We start from the raw sequence: 20,440 nt of genomic DNA, 5'->3' as shown, positions 1-20,440 counted from the left end.
TAAAACCTTGGAATTAGTGGGGAAAAGTTTAAATTGCTTCTTTAATACCAATATTGGAGGCAAATTCATGTGATCTCTGTCCCTAGTAGATTCACTCCATCCCTTTGAAAAAACATCATTGCCAAGAACTTCTCCAGCAGGGGGAGACTGGTATTAAAGGAATTTTACAAAATTCTTCCTTCCTTCTTTCCTTCCATCCATCTATCCATCCATCCATCCTTCCTTCCTTCATTATTTCCTTCCTTCCTCTCTTCCTTCCTTCCTTCCTCCCTTCCTTCCTTCCCCCTTCTCTTCCCTGCAAAGTAAAATATCATGCTCATTTCTATTTAAAATCACTATTTAAATCACTATATTTCTCTAAGTGCAGGTGAGATGCTCTATTATTATTGAAAAGTACCTGAAACATATGTTGATTGACAACCCACATTTATATAATGCATATGGTATACAAAACACTTTACATGCATTATTTTATCTGATCACCATAATAGCCCTATAGGCAGATAGTACAAGTATAATTGGCCCTCTTTTGAGATGAGGGCATTGAAGTTCAATTAAGAGAAGCACCCTGTTACAGTGGAAAGAATTCTGCCTTTGGAATCAGAACACTTGAGTTCCAATCTCATTTCTCCTACTTTTGAATGGTGTGGCCTTAGACAAGTCATTTAACTTTACCAAACCTTAGCTTTCTCATCTGTGAAATGATGAGGTTGGACTGGATGGCCTCTAAGGTCCTTTCTCATTCTAGAGCTAGGATCCTATGATTTATTCAAGGTCAAATAGCTAGTTGCAGAACTGGGACACAGGCTCATGTCCTCTGATCATTCATATTTCATGCTCTTTCAATGATGCCATTGCAATTTGTAGTTTAGTATGAATTGCACCTTTCGTTGGCACTACTCCCACTCCGCCCTTATTCTCAGGCCTCCCCTATCTACTGGAAATAAGCAATTAGAATAAATAATTTTCACACATTATTCCCCCCCCCCCCTTACTCTTGAGGTTAATGTAGTAATCACAAGTCTCAGACTTTATTTAGCTTTGATGAAGTGAATAGGGATGAGGTAGGTTTTGAATGGGAAGAAATAGAGTGAAGGTCTAAAAATTGAGCAAATTTAATAACAACCTTACCCTTGGCACCTGAAACATAAAGTAGAAAAAAATTTGGATTGCAAAGAAAAGCAATTGGAAAATTAAAGTGGTAATCTGAGTGCCTTTCCTAGTAGGGGAGCACGTTGACCACTAGAGGGCTCTAATGTTTCAGGGAAAGAAAAATAAAAGTCCTGACCGGTTCTAAATCTGACAGGGGTAGGCTTGAATACCAATCTGCAGAGTTGGCCTGAATGCTTTTGGGCCCAGTAAAATAAACCTGATTTTCTTTAAATATTAACTTTTACCTGATTTCTTGGGTCAGGGATCCTGAGGGATCTTCTGGTTGGCACTTCCTTATTTTCCTAGAAAAATGGGACATACAAAGGTTTGGAAACTTGGGGTTTTCCTGGAAAATTCTCTTCTCCTCCTCCATTTTAAGTTTCAGGTTTATGAAGCTTACAACCAAACTTTACCTATCATTCCTTTTCTTCCCTTCAGTTTTATTTGTCCCTAAATCTTTGGTCCATACCTGATCATCACATTGTCTTGATGGAATGAGGAAACTGCATTCTTTCCTCCTATTTCTGTTTCATAAGCAGCCTAATCAGCTTAATAACTTTTCTCACTCTATGAGGAATATAGGAAATCACAAACTGCTTTATTTTAGTACTCAGCAAGAATGTTTTTGTTGATAAGCTAAGCAGAAAGGAACCAGAAAGTGTGCACATGAATAGAGTCTATATTATTCATATGATTTGAAAGCAATGGACAGAATACCTTTAGCTTCGTGTAGCTCCATCACTGAAGGTCTCAAGAATTTGGGAAGACTTTTAGACTTATATTGTTGGGGGGGATGAAGGGAGAAAATAAATGATATATACCTTAAGACTGAAAGGGAGAATAGGATATTCATAGGATCATATAATTAGAAGAGATTTTTTGCATTTTATAGATGAAGAATCTTAGGCTCATAGAAGGAGCAAAAGACTTACCCAAGGTCACATATCTATATGATATTTACCCTGATACATGTTAGGGGGCAAATATTTTCTTTTCCTTCTTGTGGCGAAGGAAAGGAAGGTAGAGAAAGGCTCTCAATGCTAAATGGAAAATCAATAATACCTGAAGACAGAAGTCAGATTCCAAGGCTACTATCTATGTTCTACAAAATTGTGCACTTAAACCAGATTGTAGCTAGTTAGGTCAGCTAGAGCAGTGAATTAACAAAGTTGAGGTCATGGGACTGATGCCCATGTGGGTCAACTGCCTTTCTTCTATTCAGTGGCCAAGTTGTGTCCCCACCCTGGCAACCATCTCCTGAATGACAATTCCTAATATTAAGAAGAGCAAGGCAAGTAAGTGTGGATTGATCCATGCAAAGCCCATTACCACTGTTGGAAAACCCTCTTGGTTAGGAAGGCACCAGAGGGTAGCACATCATTTCATTTGCTATCTCTCACTTAATGGTCTGATTTAAGCACCTTGGGGGTATTAGTGCAATTCAAGATTTTGACAATGAAGTGTATGCCTTATCATGCTGTTCCTCATCAAATCTACCATCCTACAGAACAGTTAATAAGGTTAAGCAGCTGCTGCTAAACTTTTCTTAGGTGACTGACTCAATGAACACATTTCTTCAGAAAGCAGAAGAAAGTTGGCCTTACACATTGTTCTTTAGACCTGGGATAGAGACCTGACCAGAGAAGTTGGGACAGCTTTAACTTCTGCAGTACCTGCTAATTAGAGGCCTTGAGCCTGAATGTGAAACAGACAAGTGGAGCCTTTGTGCCCTCCTCCCTTATCATTAGCCATCTTTCTTAGTGCAGTCTCCAACCTCAGAAACCTATGTTGTTTTTAGCTATCGGATAAAATGGCAGAGATGACAATCAAAGTATGATATGACTCTTCCCAGGTGTCTTTTAATTTTAACTAGGGAATTGTGAAGAGTGAAAGGGAGGTAGTAAAGTGTATTGAGTCAGGGTATCTGTGTTCTAGTCCCAACTTTACTGTTGATGAGTTGTTTTACCTTGGGCAGGTCATGTTACCTCTCCAGTCTTCAGTTTCTTTATCTTCAAAATGAGGAAGGTGTTTTAGCTGATCACTTAGATCCCTTTAAGAGCTAAGATTCAGAAAAACTTTTAAGGCCTAAAAGAAAGAAACTTTAATGATCAATCACTGGATTGCAGGATAGAAGTCTATAAAATATTTTTGTGATGGGAACTGTCATCTTATAGGAGGCTAATGTCTTTGTATCCTTGTAGGGCAGACAGGCCTAGGACTCATCCTAAGGTATGTAAGAAGGACTTAAATGGCAAGATCCCTAACTTCTGAGGTAGAAATAGAAAGATGGAGGGATAAACTGTAAGAGAACATGAGAGGAGGCTTTCTCTGGGTTGGATATGTGCTTATTGTGCACTTTACAAAGAGTAGAAGACATACTTCCTAGTTGTATGATCTTAGGCAAATTATAACTTCTCTGAGCCTCAGGTTCTATCTATCTATCTATCCATCCACGTGTGTATATATATATATATATATATATATATATATATATATATACATACATACACACACACATATATGTGTATATATGTATGTGCAAAGCATGTGTAAATACACACATGCATGTGTGTGTACATGTGTGTATATATAATACATATGTAATATACATAGCTATCTAATATATTTACAAATATTCCATATATAGAATGGGTAGATAGATATTCGATCTGGGATCTGACTCCCCTGTCTTCAAAGGAGAATGTCCTTTACATCTTTATGGGGAACAAGAGAAATGCCATGGCTGCATGCTTGTATTGCAACTTTCCTATGTTCAAGAAGGGGTTTGGGCTAGAATTTGAGTGAGGGAGGGCTGTGCAAGGTCACCAGCCTCACTTTCTCATCAAAGTCAACTGCAAGTCATGTCATCATTTCCCTGATATCATGGTCCTCTTCAAAAATGAAGGACCAACACAGCCTGAGAGTAGACCAAGCTGCCTGAAAGAGGACCCAGATTGTTGGGTAACTCAGCTCATCCTCTCTCTCTCCTTCTTTCCTCTCCCTCTCCCTCTCTTTCTCCTCTCCAAAGGAATTTTGATGTCCAGAAGCTGCCCACTTAACTTGGGGTTTACTAGCTAGATTTTCTTCTTTCTCCTTCCTTCCTTCCTTCCTTCCTTCCTTCCTTCCTTCCTTCCTTCCTTCCTTCCTTCCTTCCTTTCTTCCTGCCTTCCTTCCTTCTTTCTTTCCTTCCTTCTTTCCTTCCTTCCTCCTTTCCTTCCTTCCTTCTTACCTTCCTTCCTTCCTTCCTTCCTTCCTTCTTTCCTTCCTTCCTTCCTTCTTACCTTCCTTCCTTCCTTCCCTCCTTCCTTCCTTCCACAAAACCTTAAACCCAGTTCACTCTGAAGCTCATGAGTAGGTCCCTGGCCAAGCTCCATTTAATAGCTGCATTTTGGGCCCTCCTGGCTTAGAGTGAATGTCAATGGTAACTGTTTCTCTTTGGAACAGCAACCCTGAGGGTCTTTCCCTCCCAGGTTGATTTTTTCCTTTTTTTTTTCTAATTAAAGGGGCCATCCCTTGACTCACTTCTTAAAGTGGCCTATTCACTTTAAGTGAGTACATGAAAAGACCTGAGCCTAAAAGGGCCAGGGCCTTCCATTGCATCCTGGGTCACCTCCAGTCCTTCCGATGAATATCAGGTCACTGGATCCAGATGGCCTGGGAGGAGACAGTGAGGCTGATGACCTTGCACAGCCTCCCTCACAAATCAAAGTCAATTGCAAGTCATGTCATCGTTTCCCTGATGTCATGGTCCTCTTCGAAAACAAAGGACAAACACAACCTGAGATAGAATTATATCTATCTATCTACTACACATGAACTATTTTTAGTCTAGAAGTTTGGTGCTTTCTTTTAGGAGATCAGAATAAAAGACACTTTCCCAAGTCACTCTAAAGGGAAGGGCAATAGTGGACTCTCATCAGCTTAGCTCTCTTCCACCAAATGAATGGTACACAAAAACAAGTAAGCTAGTAAGCAAACTGATTTATCAATGAAAACAGTAAATCAAAATTGCGAAAGTTATACGTATTAAAGAAAGAATACATGAGAGTAAATGAGCTCTGCAGAAGCAAGATAAAATCCCAGCTCAACCAAGAGAGAACAGTTTCACTGAGGGAGTCTGTTCTAGTAGTCTCTGGTGAACAGGCACTGAGAATGAAGTGAAATGTTGAGAGTAGGAGAGATTTGACTCCTACATGTTTGCAGCTTTGGGAAGAGCTCTCACACAGCATCTCATCCATTCAAAGTTCTCTGTCTTGCCTTTCCTCTGTCTCTTGAACTCCTATTCTACCCTTCCCTCTCCAATATATCCCCACATCTACACATTTTTGTGTATTCACAGGTCTCTCAAACAATCAGGAGTCACATTTCTTTGCAGGTATGAATCACTTGGAATCACAAGGCTGTCCTTCAGACAATAACACCAGACTCGTCATGGGAGTGAGGTTACATTTGAAATGAGAATAATATTTTCTTTTTAAAAATTATTTTACATTCATTTAAACATTTTGAGTTCAAAATTCTCTTTCTCCTTCTGGCTCCTACCCCCATGGAGAAGGCAAGTAATATGATACCCATTACACATGTAATGTCATGTAAAATGTATTTCTATGTTAACCATGTTGCAAAAAAATCAAGAAAAATAAAATTAGAAACAATATGCTTCAGTCTATACTCAGAGTTCACCACCTCTCTGGAAGTAGATAAAATTTCTCTTTTTTAAAAATATTAATTTTATTTATTTTGTTAAATATTTCCCAGTGTAATGTAAAATAATTTTTAGCATTTAAAAAAGTAAGTTCCAAATTATTTTCCTTCTTCTTGCCTCTTCCCCTTCTTGAAAAAGGCAAGCACTTTGATTTCAATTACATGCAAGAAGTCATACAAAATGTATTTCCATATTAGCCATGTTGCAAAACAGAACACTAACAAAATAAAACAATAAAAAAGAAAATTTTTCTTAAAAAAATATGCTTCAATTTGCATTTAGAGTTCATCAGTTCTCTTTCTGGAGGTAGATAGCATTTTTTTTTTATCCTGGGCTCTTTGGAATTGTCTTGGATTGTTGTCTTGATCAGAGTAGTTAAGTCTTTCACAGTTGACATTCTTATAATATTGCTGTTACTATGTACAATATTCCCTTAGTTATGTTCACTTTATGTTCACTTAATATAAATTTTCCCAGATTTTTCTGAAAGCACCCTGCTTGCCATTTCTTATAGCACAATAGTATTTCATCAGAATCATAAGCCACAATTTGTTCAGCCATTCCTCAATTGATGGTCATCCAATTCTTTGCCATCACAAAAAGAGCTGCTATAAATATTTTTGTACAAATGAGTCTTTCTACCCCTCCTCCTTTTTAATCTCTTTGGAATACAGAACTTCTAATGGTATTGCTGTGTCAAAAGGTAGGCACAATTTTATAGTCCTTTGGGCATAGTTCCAAAATGTTCTCCAGAACTGTTGGACTAGTTCATACCTCAACCAACAGTTGAGTATATCAGCTTTCCAATTTTTTCCATATCCCCTCCAATATTTGTTACTTTCCTTTCTATCATGTTAGCTGGTCTGAAAGGTGTAAGGGGGTATCTCAGAGTTATTTTCATTTTCATTTTTCATCAGCAGTTTAGAGCATTTTTTTCATCTGACTATTGATAGCTTTGATTTCTTCTGAAAACTGCCTATTCATATCTTTTGACTCTAAATTGGGGAATGGTTCTTATTTTTATAAGTTTGCCTCAGTTACACACACATATATTTATGAGGAATCAGAGCTTTATCAGAGAAACTTGCTGTAACATTTTTTCAAAGTTTCCTACTTTCCTTCTAATTTTGGCTGCATTGCTTTTGTTTGTGTAAAACCTTTTTAATTTCATGTAATCAGAATTACTCATTTTACCTCCTGTGAGAGGATAATATTTTCACTACCTACCTTATAGGATAGTTGTGAGATGTACTTTTATGACTTAAAGTAATATGGAAATGAATCATTATTTCTGAAAGTTTTACTCAGTTGTCCAATAGTCTAAACTCATGACCCAGGTAAGCACAGATCTATTGAGCTTCCTTGGAATATAAGGATAATGTCCCAAATGAAGTACTAGCATGAATACTTTAAGTGACTTGACTTTGAGCAGCAAGACATTCAACCAATACAGAAATATGAGCTAACACAGAAATAACAGATTCAGTCTCTGAATACAAGATCCCATTTGCTCCTAGGATTGTTCTTAGTTTGACTTTCATCCAGTGAGAAATTGATTCAACATTACGGAGTTCTAGGAAAACTCTACTCCTAAGCGCCTCTCTGAGAAGACACTTCTTTGGAAGACCTGAATTGACAATCTCTGCCTTTCATTTCTGAATCTGTTCCCTGAAAACAAACCACAGACCATCTGTTGGAATTATTGCTATTATCTGTTTTAGTGTGGAAAGAGAGAGGGGGAAAGGAAGAAATCTTTCAAAGACATTATTTTTCATTGTGACAGGTGAGTGTCTTAGATAATTTCCCTGAAAGTTAAATACTCTTTCCTTTAACCAAGGCCCAGAAAATTCCAGGGTAAAGGGGAGTTAATACAAGGGATTTTTAAAAAAATTGGGTCAGTAAAATATGATTAAATTTTAAAATCTAAATTCTTCCCTCAATATTTGATAAGTGACAAGCAAGCTGAGGACATCAAACAACAAAATCAGACAATGCTAAAGAACTGAAAAAGAGCAAGATGCTCTTTCTGGTCTTTTGGCATTCCTTAAAGATAGCCAGAGTCGGTGCCAAAGCCCGATTTATCTCATTGAAGTGTTGACAAGCTTTAGTTTGGGATAATTGACAACCTGTAGTGTCTCACTTAACCATATGTATACCACTGCCATCATCTCCTATCCAATTTACACAAACCCAAAAGAAGCAATTAAATAAGGGGAATTATTAATGTTGCAAAGGGATTCCTCCAAACACTTTTCAAATTCTGAAGAACTCTGAATAGTACAACGACTAATTGTGATTCCAGAGGACTGATGAGAAGCATAGTACCTACTTTTTGGCAGAAAGTTGAAGGATTAAAAGTGGAGAATGACATATGCAATTTCAGACATGGTCAATGTGTTGATTTGTATTCCTTAATTTATGTGAATATGTTACAAGAGAAGGCTTCATGTGGGAAGGGGCAAATGAGTAAGTAATGACACAAACATAAAAAAAACACTGGGTAAGGCATTTAAAAGTACACAAGAAAAAGTACAGAGGGGAAATACAGAGCAATTTTGTTTCTATGTTGTTAAATTTAATATATGTTTAATAAACTGTACTTAACAAAACTTCATAGTTTCTTATTCTTTGTGTAACCATGGGTTCAAGAGTCCCTCCCAAAGAGACTATAGATACTGTTGCTGTATACAGTATCTTTAAGATGGAATAAAGTCTTAGGGAATTAAAATTTAACTACTGTCTTTGAGGAGTCTATGAGAAGACTAAGAGTTTAACTGTATTTCTGGAGAGAGTCTGAGTGAAATACAAAGGACTAAGAGAACTTTACTGAGAGATCAATATGACTCATCATACAAGGGAGCATTCTGAAGAGACTTTTCCCTCATAGATGACACATTTAAAATAATTACTTGTCTTTGTTACACTATTGGTAAATATATATCTGATATTACACCTAGGATAATAAGAGAAGGAGTAGGAGAGGAGGGAAGGATGGAAGAGAGGAGAGAGGGAAAGAGACAGACGAGAGGAGAGAGAGAGAGAGAGGAGAGAGAGAGAGAGAATTATCAGAAGTTTATTGGACAAAATGTTCACAATAGATCATACTCAAGCCTCTTGTTTTATCTCTGTGTGAATAATATTTCAAGTGTATTCCTTTGTAACAATTTATTGTGTGTTTCTACTTTCCTAAACCATTCTGCTAACCTTTCCATTTTATGAAAGAGTTCATCCCAATCCATATTCATGGTTAGATTATTGATGTATACTTCTCATCTTCCTATCCTCTCATACTTTTTTCTTCTCTTCCTACTCTGTCTTTACCAAGATAGTAATGCTGAGAAAGGAGTGTGCAAATGCTGATAATCTATATTGATGCAATCTGCTTCCCTTCTCTCTCTCTCTCTCTCTCTCGCTCTCTCTCTCTCTCTCTCTCTCTCTCAACCTTGACCTTGATCACAGCATCTTACATATTCTTTCCTTTTAAAACTGCTTTCATAATCCACCCTCTAAGATTGAATTTCGTTTTTCTTATTTAGTAATAGCATTTATAAGCAATTATTTAGTATTCCTTCCCTAAAGGATTCCTGCCTGTCTTCCCTTTTCCTGTTTCCTTGCTGACTTGAATGTATTTCAGTGTCAGACACTTTGTGTAGTTGTGTGTGTGTGTGTGTGTGCGCGCTGTGCGCAGCGCGCGCCGCGCGCGGCACACACACACAATCGTCTAGGTTCTACCTCCTTTTGTCTTATTCCGATGAAAGTGAGATCTGAGTGATGCCCACTCCTCACCTCTTCCTCCAGAGTTATATAGTCTTCTTGTAATACTGATTATGTGATACTATAAGTTCCATTCTCTTATTTTCTTTTCTAGTATATTTTTTCCCTTTCCATTATCTTTCTTCTATTAATATAATCAAAGCATAAGAAAACCATTCCCAGACTCCCTATTTTATTTTATTTCATCTTTGACCCTTGATGACATTGGGATTCAGAGGGAGAACTTCCTTTCTTTTCCTGTAATAGAATATAATTGTTCATCCTTGAATAGTCCCATTCTAATTTGAATGTAACATACTTTTTATGTTTCTCTTGACTCCAGTTTTTACATGTCAAAGTTCCTATTTAACTCTGTTTTTTCCTGAGCAGAAAAGCTTGGGGGTACTGTACTTCATTAAAGTTTTTTTTAGATAAGTTATTGTTGTAAGCCTTTATCTTTTGCCTTTGGCATATTACAGTCCAAGTTAAGTATTCGTTAGAATGGTAACTGCTAAATCTTATGTAATCCTGGCTATGGCTCCTTTGTACTTGAAATCCTTCTTTGAGGCTACTTGCACTACTTTTTTTTTCTTTCTCCTAGAAGCTTTGCACTTTGGCAATGACATTCCGTTCTTTTTTAGGAGATAGCCAGTAGATTGATTTGCCCTCTGATTCTGACAAGTGTGGGCAATTTTCATTTGTGGTTTCATAAAATATGCCTTCCAGTCTCTTTTTTAAAGTTGTGGTTTCAGGTAGTTGTCTTAAGAAATCCACCCCTTTGTGATGCCTGTTTTCACAAGCAGGCCAGATTCAACCTACTGAGCGAGATGAATCTGAGCACCTTCATGGAGGCCAAGATGGAGATTATATACACAAAGATTGTGGGAGGGATTGAGGGGGGTGGTCTGGGGTGACTAGAAGATGGGGTTGTAGGGAGGGACTTGAGGAGGAGCCTAAGGAGGAGCTTGATGGGACTGAGATGAGGTCAGACTCCAGGGTGGAAATAGCTGAAGGCTACTAGGAGGACAGGGTGTGATCAAAATTGGTGGAAGGAGTCATCACTCCCAATAAAATTAAAGCTTTAAAATTATTGAAGTTTGAATAATCATTGAATGAGACACACATGAGATGCTTTCCAGCTGGACTATTCTATGACTCTGTAACAGAGGTAACTATACTGTTGTAGGCTCTGATTGATTGGTCACCATGGAATGAAAACACAAGGATGGAATAATAATCCATGGGAATAATTTGAGCTCTTCCCTCAATGCCATTAGAATTACTGAAAAAGGTTTTAGAAAGTGGCACTGTATAATTCATGCTATTATGGTCAAATTTGAAAAAAAAGGAGGCATGCCACTGATGACTAGGTTTTTTTAAAACAGTTATCCCAATTTTTAGAGGTGAAGTAGGATAAGGGGGCAAAAGAAACCAATAACAATAAATACCAAAATTAAAATATAAGAACTTGTCTAAAAATAAATTATCCTATTGAATTAATTCAAATTATCCAAAACCATTTTTGAGATGGTTGGGCTGAGAGTGTGATTTCCTTAGCTTTGAGAATAAAAAGGGAGAAACTTCCTGTAATGCTGATCCACAATGTCTTGTCATTTAGAGTTGCCTTGACCATTGGAAGGTTCAGTGGTTAATTATCAGAGTCACAACTCAAACATCCATTGTATAGCTCTCAGTCCACTATGCCATTTTGCCTTCAGTGATAAGGAGGAAGGAAACAAGCATTTACCAAGCAACTACAATGGTTATGTTTATTTATTAAGCACCTATCTCCCTGAGGTTGTTGTGAAGGTCAATTGAGATATAGATGCAAAGTGCTTAGCCCAGTCCCTGGCACATTTATTGTTTGTTGTTGTTCAGCTGTTCAGTTGTGCCCAACTCTTCTTGATCCCATTAGACCATAGCAACTCTAATGCTGTCCATGGGGGTTTTCTTGGCAAAGATACTGGAGTGGTTCGCCATTTCCTTCTCCAGTGGATTAAGGCAAAACAGAAGTTAAATGACTTTCCCAAGGTCACACAGCTAGTAAGTGTCTGAGGCTAAATTCAGGTCATCCTCCAGCTCGAGCATTCTATCTACTGTACCACCTAGCTGACTTATCTGTAAAAGGCCAAGAAATATGCAAGTAGAGGACTTATTTTATAATCAAAAGTCAATGTAACAGCAGTGAAGCCCTTCCTGGAATCTCTGTATCCACTGATTTCTGACTGAATTGTTATTGAATTTTGAAAAAATCTTATTCTCAAAGAGAAAGAGGACATGCTCTTGATAATCTACTCATTTTGTTTCCCCCCACTTTACCTAGAAGAATAGAGCTCCAGATGGCATTAAGCAATTACGATGGCATAGAGCCACACACCATCTGCTTCTATTTAGAGAAGGTACTTCTTTCCTTTTTTTTATTTTCAAGTGTCTTATTGATGGTCCCTCATATGATCTTCCCTATCCCAATTTGCCATCTCTCACTTTGCAACACTGTGCTGTGTAGATCCTTGGGTTTACAGTGAGCACTTCATTTTGTTTTGCAGCATGATATATACAGAGAAAATGCTACAAAGGTCTGAGATCCATGAGACAGTCTGGTTTTAATTATATATAGGAGTAACATCTTAGAGGTACAGGTGGGAAGGTGAGGGGATAAAAGAAACCAACAATAACAATGATAAAGTTAGAAATTAGAATTTGCATTCAAGTAAACTTTGCTATTGGCTTAAATCTTCCAAAAACATATCTGAAGCTGGAGATTAGTCCAAAGTCAGGAGGCAGCTGGGTGTATTGAAAACTATGCTGGATTTATAAACAGAAGATATGTTTTGGCGTCCTGTTTTGTCACTTACAAAGAATTCTGGGCCATTCATAAATCCCCTCTGGCTCCTCATTTCTTTTGGAAAGAACACTAGCTGAGGCATCAGAGGACGTGGGTTCAAGATCCAATCCTGATGCTTATGTGTCTTTAGGCACTTATCTCCATGGCCCTGAGTTTTCTTATCCGGAAAAAGAGTAGGTTTAACTAGATGGTTTCTGAGGTTGCTTCCAGTTCTAAACCTATGATCCTATGATCTTCCTTGTATTGGGAATTGTAATAACCCTATGTTCCTCACAGGGTAATAAATAATAATAACATAATGCATAATGGCAAGTATCTGTTGACTGACCTCACTGACTGACCGAGTTGCCATAAAGATCAGATAAGGGAATGTATGTGGCCACTGCTTCATAACCATGCCATGCCATATGAATCAAATCATTCCACTTAACTCAGTTTCTGAATATCATTGCAGCTTTATACATTTTTGTTGAATGAAAAAATGATTTGTGATTTTTAATAGTCCTTTAAAAACAAACTTTGAATTTCTTCATGAATGGTGAGTCTTTGGATCACAATAGGATAAACTAGTATTTTGATGTTAGAACCTCTTGGCACTGGCCCCCAACTGTACTGTGCTTGTACACTATAAATGTTGCTGAAATTTGTAAGATTGGGAAGGTTGATTGATCTGTGGGGGAAGGCAGCAGCTGATGGTCATAGTCTCAATGAGAGCACCAGCTTTGCTCCTAGTTTGAGGTTGCTGGTCAGCAGTATATAAAAGTGGAGGATCCCTGCCCTTGGGAGTTTGCTTGCCAAAAGAAGGAAGGCAAGAAAATCAGAATTCCTTCATTCCTTCATGTCTTTATCTGTTCATTTACTCATTAATTTATGCATTTATCTAATTTATATTATGTATTCAACTATCTAGTCATTCATTCATTTATATGTATGTCTCTAACTACATTCATTCATTCATTCATTTCTTGTGGCAGAATAATGCAGCTCTGGAACGTTTGGTTACTGATGTGCCTTGAAGAGGCAGTGTAGTACAGTGGAAAGCCTCCTGGTTGTGGAGTCAGGGACCCTTGGCTGGAATATTTGTTGTTGTTCAGTCATGTGCAACCTTTTTGACCCTCTTTGGGGCTTTCTTGGCAAAGATACTAGAGTTTTGTCATTCCTTTTCCAGATCATTTTATGCATGAGGAAACTGAGGCAAATAGGGTTAAGTGACTTGCCCGTGGTCACACAGCCAGTAAGTGTCTGAGGCTGCATTTGAATTAAGGAAGATGAGTCTTCCTGACTCCAGGACAAGCACTCTAATCACTGTACCATCTAGCTGCCATCCTGCCTCTGTCATTTAGGACCTGTATGCCCTTAACCTTTCTGGGTCTCAGTTTTATCATCTGTGAAATGAGAGAGTCAGACTGAAGTCCTTCCAGGTGGCATAGTCCTGGTGATGAGAGGAATGCCAAAGGCCACTCTGTACAACACCCTCATTCACAGATGATAAATTGAGCCTGGAAGAGTGAAGTGACTTGACTAAGATCATACAGATCATAGTTGCATCAGAGGAGAATTTGAGGTCATGTTCTCTGTAGTTTTTTCTGTTTCCCTGTATTATTTATATCCATGAGGAAAGTCTTGCTCATTGGACCATGAAGCAAACAAGCTGCTTGAGAGCTTAGGCACAGAATACATGTAAGGACTAGAAATAATGACTCCATGCCATGAGGTCAGTGACCGATATGTCCTTGCCTTCCACATAGTTCTTAATAAAATTTATTGAATTGAATCAGCAATAGCTCTTGACCTTTCCTTAATTTTGTACTTCTGTTCCTTCTGGCTGTGTCAGAGTTCATGGAACCCTAGAAGTCATTAGTTATCAGGACCCTAACAATAAAGTTGTTAAGGTAGGTATCACTCTGCCATTTGTACTCAGATTGTTTTAAATTGATTCCAATGTGTGATTTCAGCATGGAAAAGTTAAGCCTCAAAGGAAACAATAATGGGAATAGGATTATACCATTTCATTGGTTGGTTCATTCATTCATTCTCTCACTCATTTAACAAATATTTCTTAAGTTCTATTATGAGCCAGGCATTGTTCTAGAATCTGGGCATACAAAACCAAAATAAAACAGTACCTGCCCTGGTGGTGGGGGAGGTGGGGGAAGTGGTTCCATCCTCTCCCATCAAAGCCTAGGAAGGCACCTAGTCTGTTTAATTCTTTATATCTGGACCCAGATCTGATCCATACTTACACATTATCTAGATGAACCAAAGAGTCAAATGGAAAAAGAAGAGGCAAAATATATTTATATTTGGTAGTAAATTTAGGTTTATTTCAAATTGGGGTGGAAGGAGCCTCTGGGTGGAAGGGATATAGAAAGGAAGAAGCAGAAAGGAATCTACCTAATTAGGAATTAGATGTAGGTGAGAATAACAAAATTCAGCTATCTAAAGTACACAAGTAATTAACACCATTAGCCAAACATCCTCTATTCCCACCTAAGATTGGAAATGCTTCATAAGCAGTGGGACTTGGAATCCAGAAGACCTCTTACAGAGAGGCTAACACCAAAGTACTTTCTGAAAGTTCTGAATTGCAGACACCTGACCTGATAAATTCTCCTACATTTCTCTAAGAGCATCAAAGAACTAGTTCAAAGAAAGTCTATTGATAGGATTTCCTGCTGAGTAGTAGGGGGCATGTTTATTTGGGGAAAAAGTATGATTCTGAATGTTTATTTCACACTTCTTTTGCTTAAGAATTTTTTATAATGTTAGTCATATTCCTACTTGAGACTGTGAATCAGTTAAAGGAAAGTAGGCTCAAATCTTTGAAATTCTCTTTGAAGTCACTTCTGAGAGGAAGAGAGGTTGCCCGATCATAAACAACAAAGCCAAGTTCACCATCTAGTGATAAAGACAAAAAGAATCACTGCACTTATATAGAGCCAAACTGATTCTGTATTGGGTATATCACAACAAAACACGACACACATTATTGCTTGCTTTTTTTTCTTAGGCACTTGCAGGAGATCTAAAGTTTACAAAAGGACTTTCAGTCCCCAACCTACTAGGGGATAAGGCTACAAAGTATTTTGAAAGAAGCACTGCATTAGAAGCCAGATGACCTGGGTTGAACAGCTCTGTTATTTTTATGACCTGTTTGATTTGGGTAAGTTGCTTTCCCTAGCTTCTCATTTCCTCTTCTGCGAAATGAAGAGATTGGATCTTTAAGGTGCATCCCAGGTCTGAAGCTATGATCCTGTGATATAAAGACACCAACAAAGATAGCATAGCTTTAGGTCATAAATGCAGCAGAAAGGTATAAATTAACATTCAACATGAGGTCTAAATGGAAACTTAGAGGGGAAAGAAAAGGGTCAGGAAAGGCTTCCTGGAAGAGTTGGCATTTGTAAAGGAAATTACAGAATCAAAAAAATAGGTTTTATTGATGGTCTTCTTTCTTTATATCATCATAGTTGTCCCTCTCCCTCTTTCTTCCAAAGAACAATCCCACAAACAAATAGTATTTTTTAAAAACAAAAAGGAAAATAAAAGAAGAAATAAATCAACACAACTCCATCCCTCATGTAGGTGTGGAGCATTGAGCCATCAATTTCTACCATGGAGGAGAGTTTCATAAAACTAGACTTTGAGGCCTGGGTTACAAGTAAATTCTAAGGATCATTTAGAGTTTATTTGTAGCACAGGGATTTATCTGTTACTTTATAAATGATAGTGAACTTATAGGGTATAATTCTAGTTTTATTAACAATAACAATCATTATCACCAACACACTCCTGTGATTCCTGTTTCATGGAGTTGTTTAGAGCACTGCATTTTGCAAAGCACCATGTAAATACAAGTTATAGTAATAGCACAGTAGATGAAGTAATCATAGAACTTTTTGTGGAGGTGGCTGTGGGTTCTTGAAGTCCCAGTAAAACACAAGCTCTGGAAGGCTCTAACACACTGGGAGGAAATGTTTCAAGTCCTGACCTACTGATGTGCTATTCCTATCCAAGGACTAACCTAAGGTTAGAGACATGCCTCACTGTGTTGGTCATAGGCTGATGAATTTTTCAGTCCTAGATACTCATGAGTGACATAGTGGGAAGAGTTCTGGTCTTAGAATCTAGTGACATGGGTTTGAATCCCACTTCAGACATTTGCTTGTGATCATGGGCAAGATAATTAACACATTAGAGGCCAATGTTCCACATACATAAAATGGGTAATTATATATATCTATACTATTCTTATACTGTTATACTATTTAATAGATGAGGACACTGAGTCATACGGAGGTTAAGTGACTTGCTCAGGGTCAAAGGTCACAGAAAGCTAGTAAGTGTCTGAAGTTAGATATGAATGCAGGACTTCCTGAGTCCAGGTCCAGTATATGCAAACAGTTCAGCAATGATTGCTGATTAGTTTCCGGAAACAAAGTAGAGATAGAAGAGAGAGAGCCCTAGGAGGGAATCTATGGGAAGGCCTGTACAATATAGGGGTGAAAGGATAACTCTGCAAAGGAGACTGAGGAGTGGTCAGACAAGTAGGAAAGAACCTAGAGAAAACATGTTCTAGAAAGAAAAGGAAGAAGGGGTGGTCAATAATACCGAAAGCTGTGGAAAGATCAAGTAGAATGCAAGAGAAAAGAGCATCAAATTAAAGCTGAGTGATCATTGATTACCTTGGAAAGAGCAGTGGATTTGGACAATTGTGTCAGGAGCCAGACTGCAGGTGACTGAAAAATGAGTGGATGTAAGGAAAAGGAGGTATTTGGAAGCCCCTTTCTAGTCTTTTGGCTTTGTAGGAGAAAACAGATGACACCCCAAGGAGGTGGCAAGATCTGGTGAAGATTTTCTAAAGACCTGGGATGCTGGGCATTTTTATAGCAAGATGGGAACTTGTGAATAAGGACTGATTGAAGATATGAGAGAGAAAATGAATTATAGAGGAGGCTCTTTGGAGGAGATTAGAGGGGCTAAGATGAAGAATATAATATAAGAGTGTAAAGTTGGGTACCAAGGTGGTGAAATAGAAAGAAACTGTAGAGTTCAGTTTTCCCCCATCACAAAACAATAACTTGATTACCACCCAACTCCCCTCTACCCAACCAAGAGTACATATAATTTTAGTAAGTGATGAAAATGAAAGTGAAAGCTTCCTGTGAAGAAAAAAGCCTCAGTGGTAAGAAATCCCAGGGTGGGAGGGCAAAGGTGGGGAGCAGAATGAAAGACTTCAGGGCTGGAGGTCAGGGAGCATCAGGAAAGAAAAAAGCCTCAGTATGTTGGAGAGGGCTTCTTCCCATCTTTCCCTGTAAGGAAAAGGCCTTAACACAAAGATCTATTTCAGCAGAGGAGGGGCAACCTAGAATTTAATAGTGAATTAAAGAAAAGGGCTCCTTCCTTTCTCTCCTTATTCCAAGGAAAGGGCTTCAACTAAGGCAAGTCACAGAAGGAGGTAGTAATGTTGGTGACCATGGCAAAGGAAAAGGCACAGATCAAAAGAAGAGATCATAACTTTGATGGTGGTGCAAAGGGGAAGTCTGACCTTAAAAAAAGATCCTTGAGCAAAGGAAAAGAACTTCAACTTGATCTGCTTGCTAAAGAAGGGGAAACCAAGAATTAATCTCCTGAGGCAAGAGAAACAAAATAACAAAAGGACTTTTATGATACAAGGGATGGCCAAGACATACACCCAGAAGAGGAGAATAACTCAAAAACACCTACAAACAGAACCTCAAAGGAAAAAACACAGCTTGGCTCCAGGAACGATTATAATTCTTCAAAGAAATGATGCAAAATCTTAAGAAGTATATTAAAGGATATCAGAGCTATGGAAGAAAGACTTGGAAAATGAATTAACAATTTAACACAAGCAGTGTAAAATCTTACCTGGTAACAAACTCCCTAAAATTAGAATAGATTAAATAGAAGTTAATGACACAATGAGTCAGACTTATTAAAATGAGGTCAAAATATTGAGAAAATTTAATTATATTTTCCTAATTACTTAGTGTTATAAAAATACTCACATTGTCTAGGAATAAACAATACTCGTTGGGAAGCCAGGAACATTTTAATTATATTTTACATTTATTCGGTCTGAATAAATGGGTACGTCCCTTGAACAGAGTACAGGAGAGTACAAGGGCTCTGAGGGACGCCAGTCCTTTATTGACGCCCTCTTGAAATCTCCCACCAGGCTCTTCATTAGCCAGATGCAACCCCCTGACTGCCTATGTTATGCCTCCCTCAAATGGCTCGTTTAAGCTTTTGTACAAGCCTCTAACCTTTCACCGGACCAGAAGCCTGGTCTCTGCTAGATCACAGCTCTGAGTCACTTGATTTACATTCTGCTAAAGCTGGGGGCGGGAAGGGGGGAAGAGGAATATTTTCATCTCAGTGGAAACAGTTGTTTCCACTGTTCTTACACTTAGGTATATCTTTGTTCCTGCAAACAGTTGTTTTTATACATAATATGTGTATGTGTGTATGTATAGTTCTTTTGTATATCTTAGAAGATAGATTTCCAAATACTTACATATTCTGAGTTAATTTTAAATGGAATTTTCTTTCCATTACTTCCTGCTGGATTTTATTGGTAGCATATGGAAATGTTGATAATTCATGTGGAATTCATTTATATCCTACAAGTTTGCTGAAGTTATTGTTTCAGTTAATTTTTAGTTGACTTTTTAGTGTTCTTTAATTATAGTATCATATCATCTGTAAAAAAGTGATAATTTTGTTTTTTCTTCACCTAATTCTCTAATTTTCTTTTTCTGATCTTATGGCTATAGACAACATTTCTAGTACTATGTAAAAAAGAAGTAGAAATATATTCAACTCAACAGGGATACAGAAGAGGAGAAAACAATAGAGAGGTAGGGTAGATTTAGGGAGGGATTAGTCATGAGGGAAAAAAAACAAGCTTGAAGTGGGGATAAGAAAAAAAGATTTAAATGGGGAAAACCCCTTGAAATAAAATAAATAAAAATAAAATAAAACAGGAAAAAGAAGTAGATAGAGAAAAAGCAGAAAAGTAAGAAGAACATGGAATACAGGAAAATAAAAAATTAACTATCATAACTGTGAAGGGGTGAACTAAACTGTAAGACAGAAGAGGTTAGCAGAATAGGTTAGAAAGTAAAATCTAAAAATATTTTACAAGGATTTTGCAATTTTGTTGTTTATTAGAAACATACTGGAAACAAAACTTGCTCAGAGGTAAATAAAGGGAAAGAGCAAACTCTATCATGTCTCAACTGAACATAAAACAACAGGGGTACCAGTTATGATTTCAGACAAGGTAGCAGAATGTAGACTTAATTGAAAATAAAACAGGGAAACTGCATTTTGCTAAAAGGTAACAGAAATTGAATTAATTTAAATTCTTAACTTATAAGTACTGAATGGCATAGCTTCAAAAGACTTAAAGGAAAAAACTAAATGAATCACAAAGAAATAAACAACAAAATTAAAATGATAGGAGATATCTTTGTACTATTTATGCCCTAGATAAATCTAATCAAAAATAAATTTAAAAGATGTTAAGTACCTGAAAAATTATTAGAAAAATTGGACGTGACAGATCTTGGGCAATTACTAAATTTTCCTGAGTTCAAATCCAGCCTCAGATACTTTCTAGCAGTGTAACCCTGGAAAAGTCACTTCACCCTGTTTGCCTCAGTTTCCTCATCTATAAAATAAGCTGGAGAAGGAAATGGCAAATCACTCCAGTATCTTTGCCAAGAAAACCCCAAATGGGGTCACAGAGTTGGACAGGACTGAAATGACTGAACAACAAAAGCCTTTGGGTAAGTGAACACATAGCAAAGTGTAGAGTGGTTATCCAAATCTCTTGATTCCTGCTCTGATTGCTTTCATCATGATTTATATTAACAATATTAATAACAATTTACATTTATAAGTTGCTTTAAGGTTTACATATTGAGTGTCTCTGCAATAATCCTGGGAAGTAGGTA

Source organism: Trichosurus vulpecula, chromosome 1, assembly GCF_011100635.1.
Source record: "Trichosurus vulpecula isolate mTriVul1 chromosome 1, mTriVul1.pri, whole genome shotgun sequence".
Classification (NCBI taxonomy): domain Eukaryota; kingdom Metazoa; phylum Chordata; class Mammalia; order Diprotodontia; family Phalangeridae; genus Trichosurus; species Trichosurus vulpecula.
Note: the sequence above shows the minus strand (reverse complement) of the source record.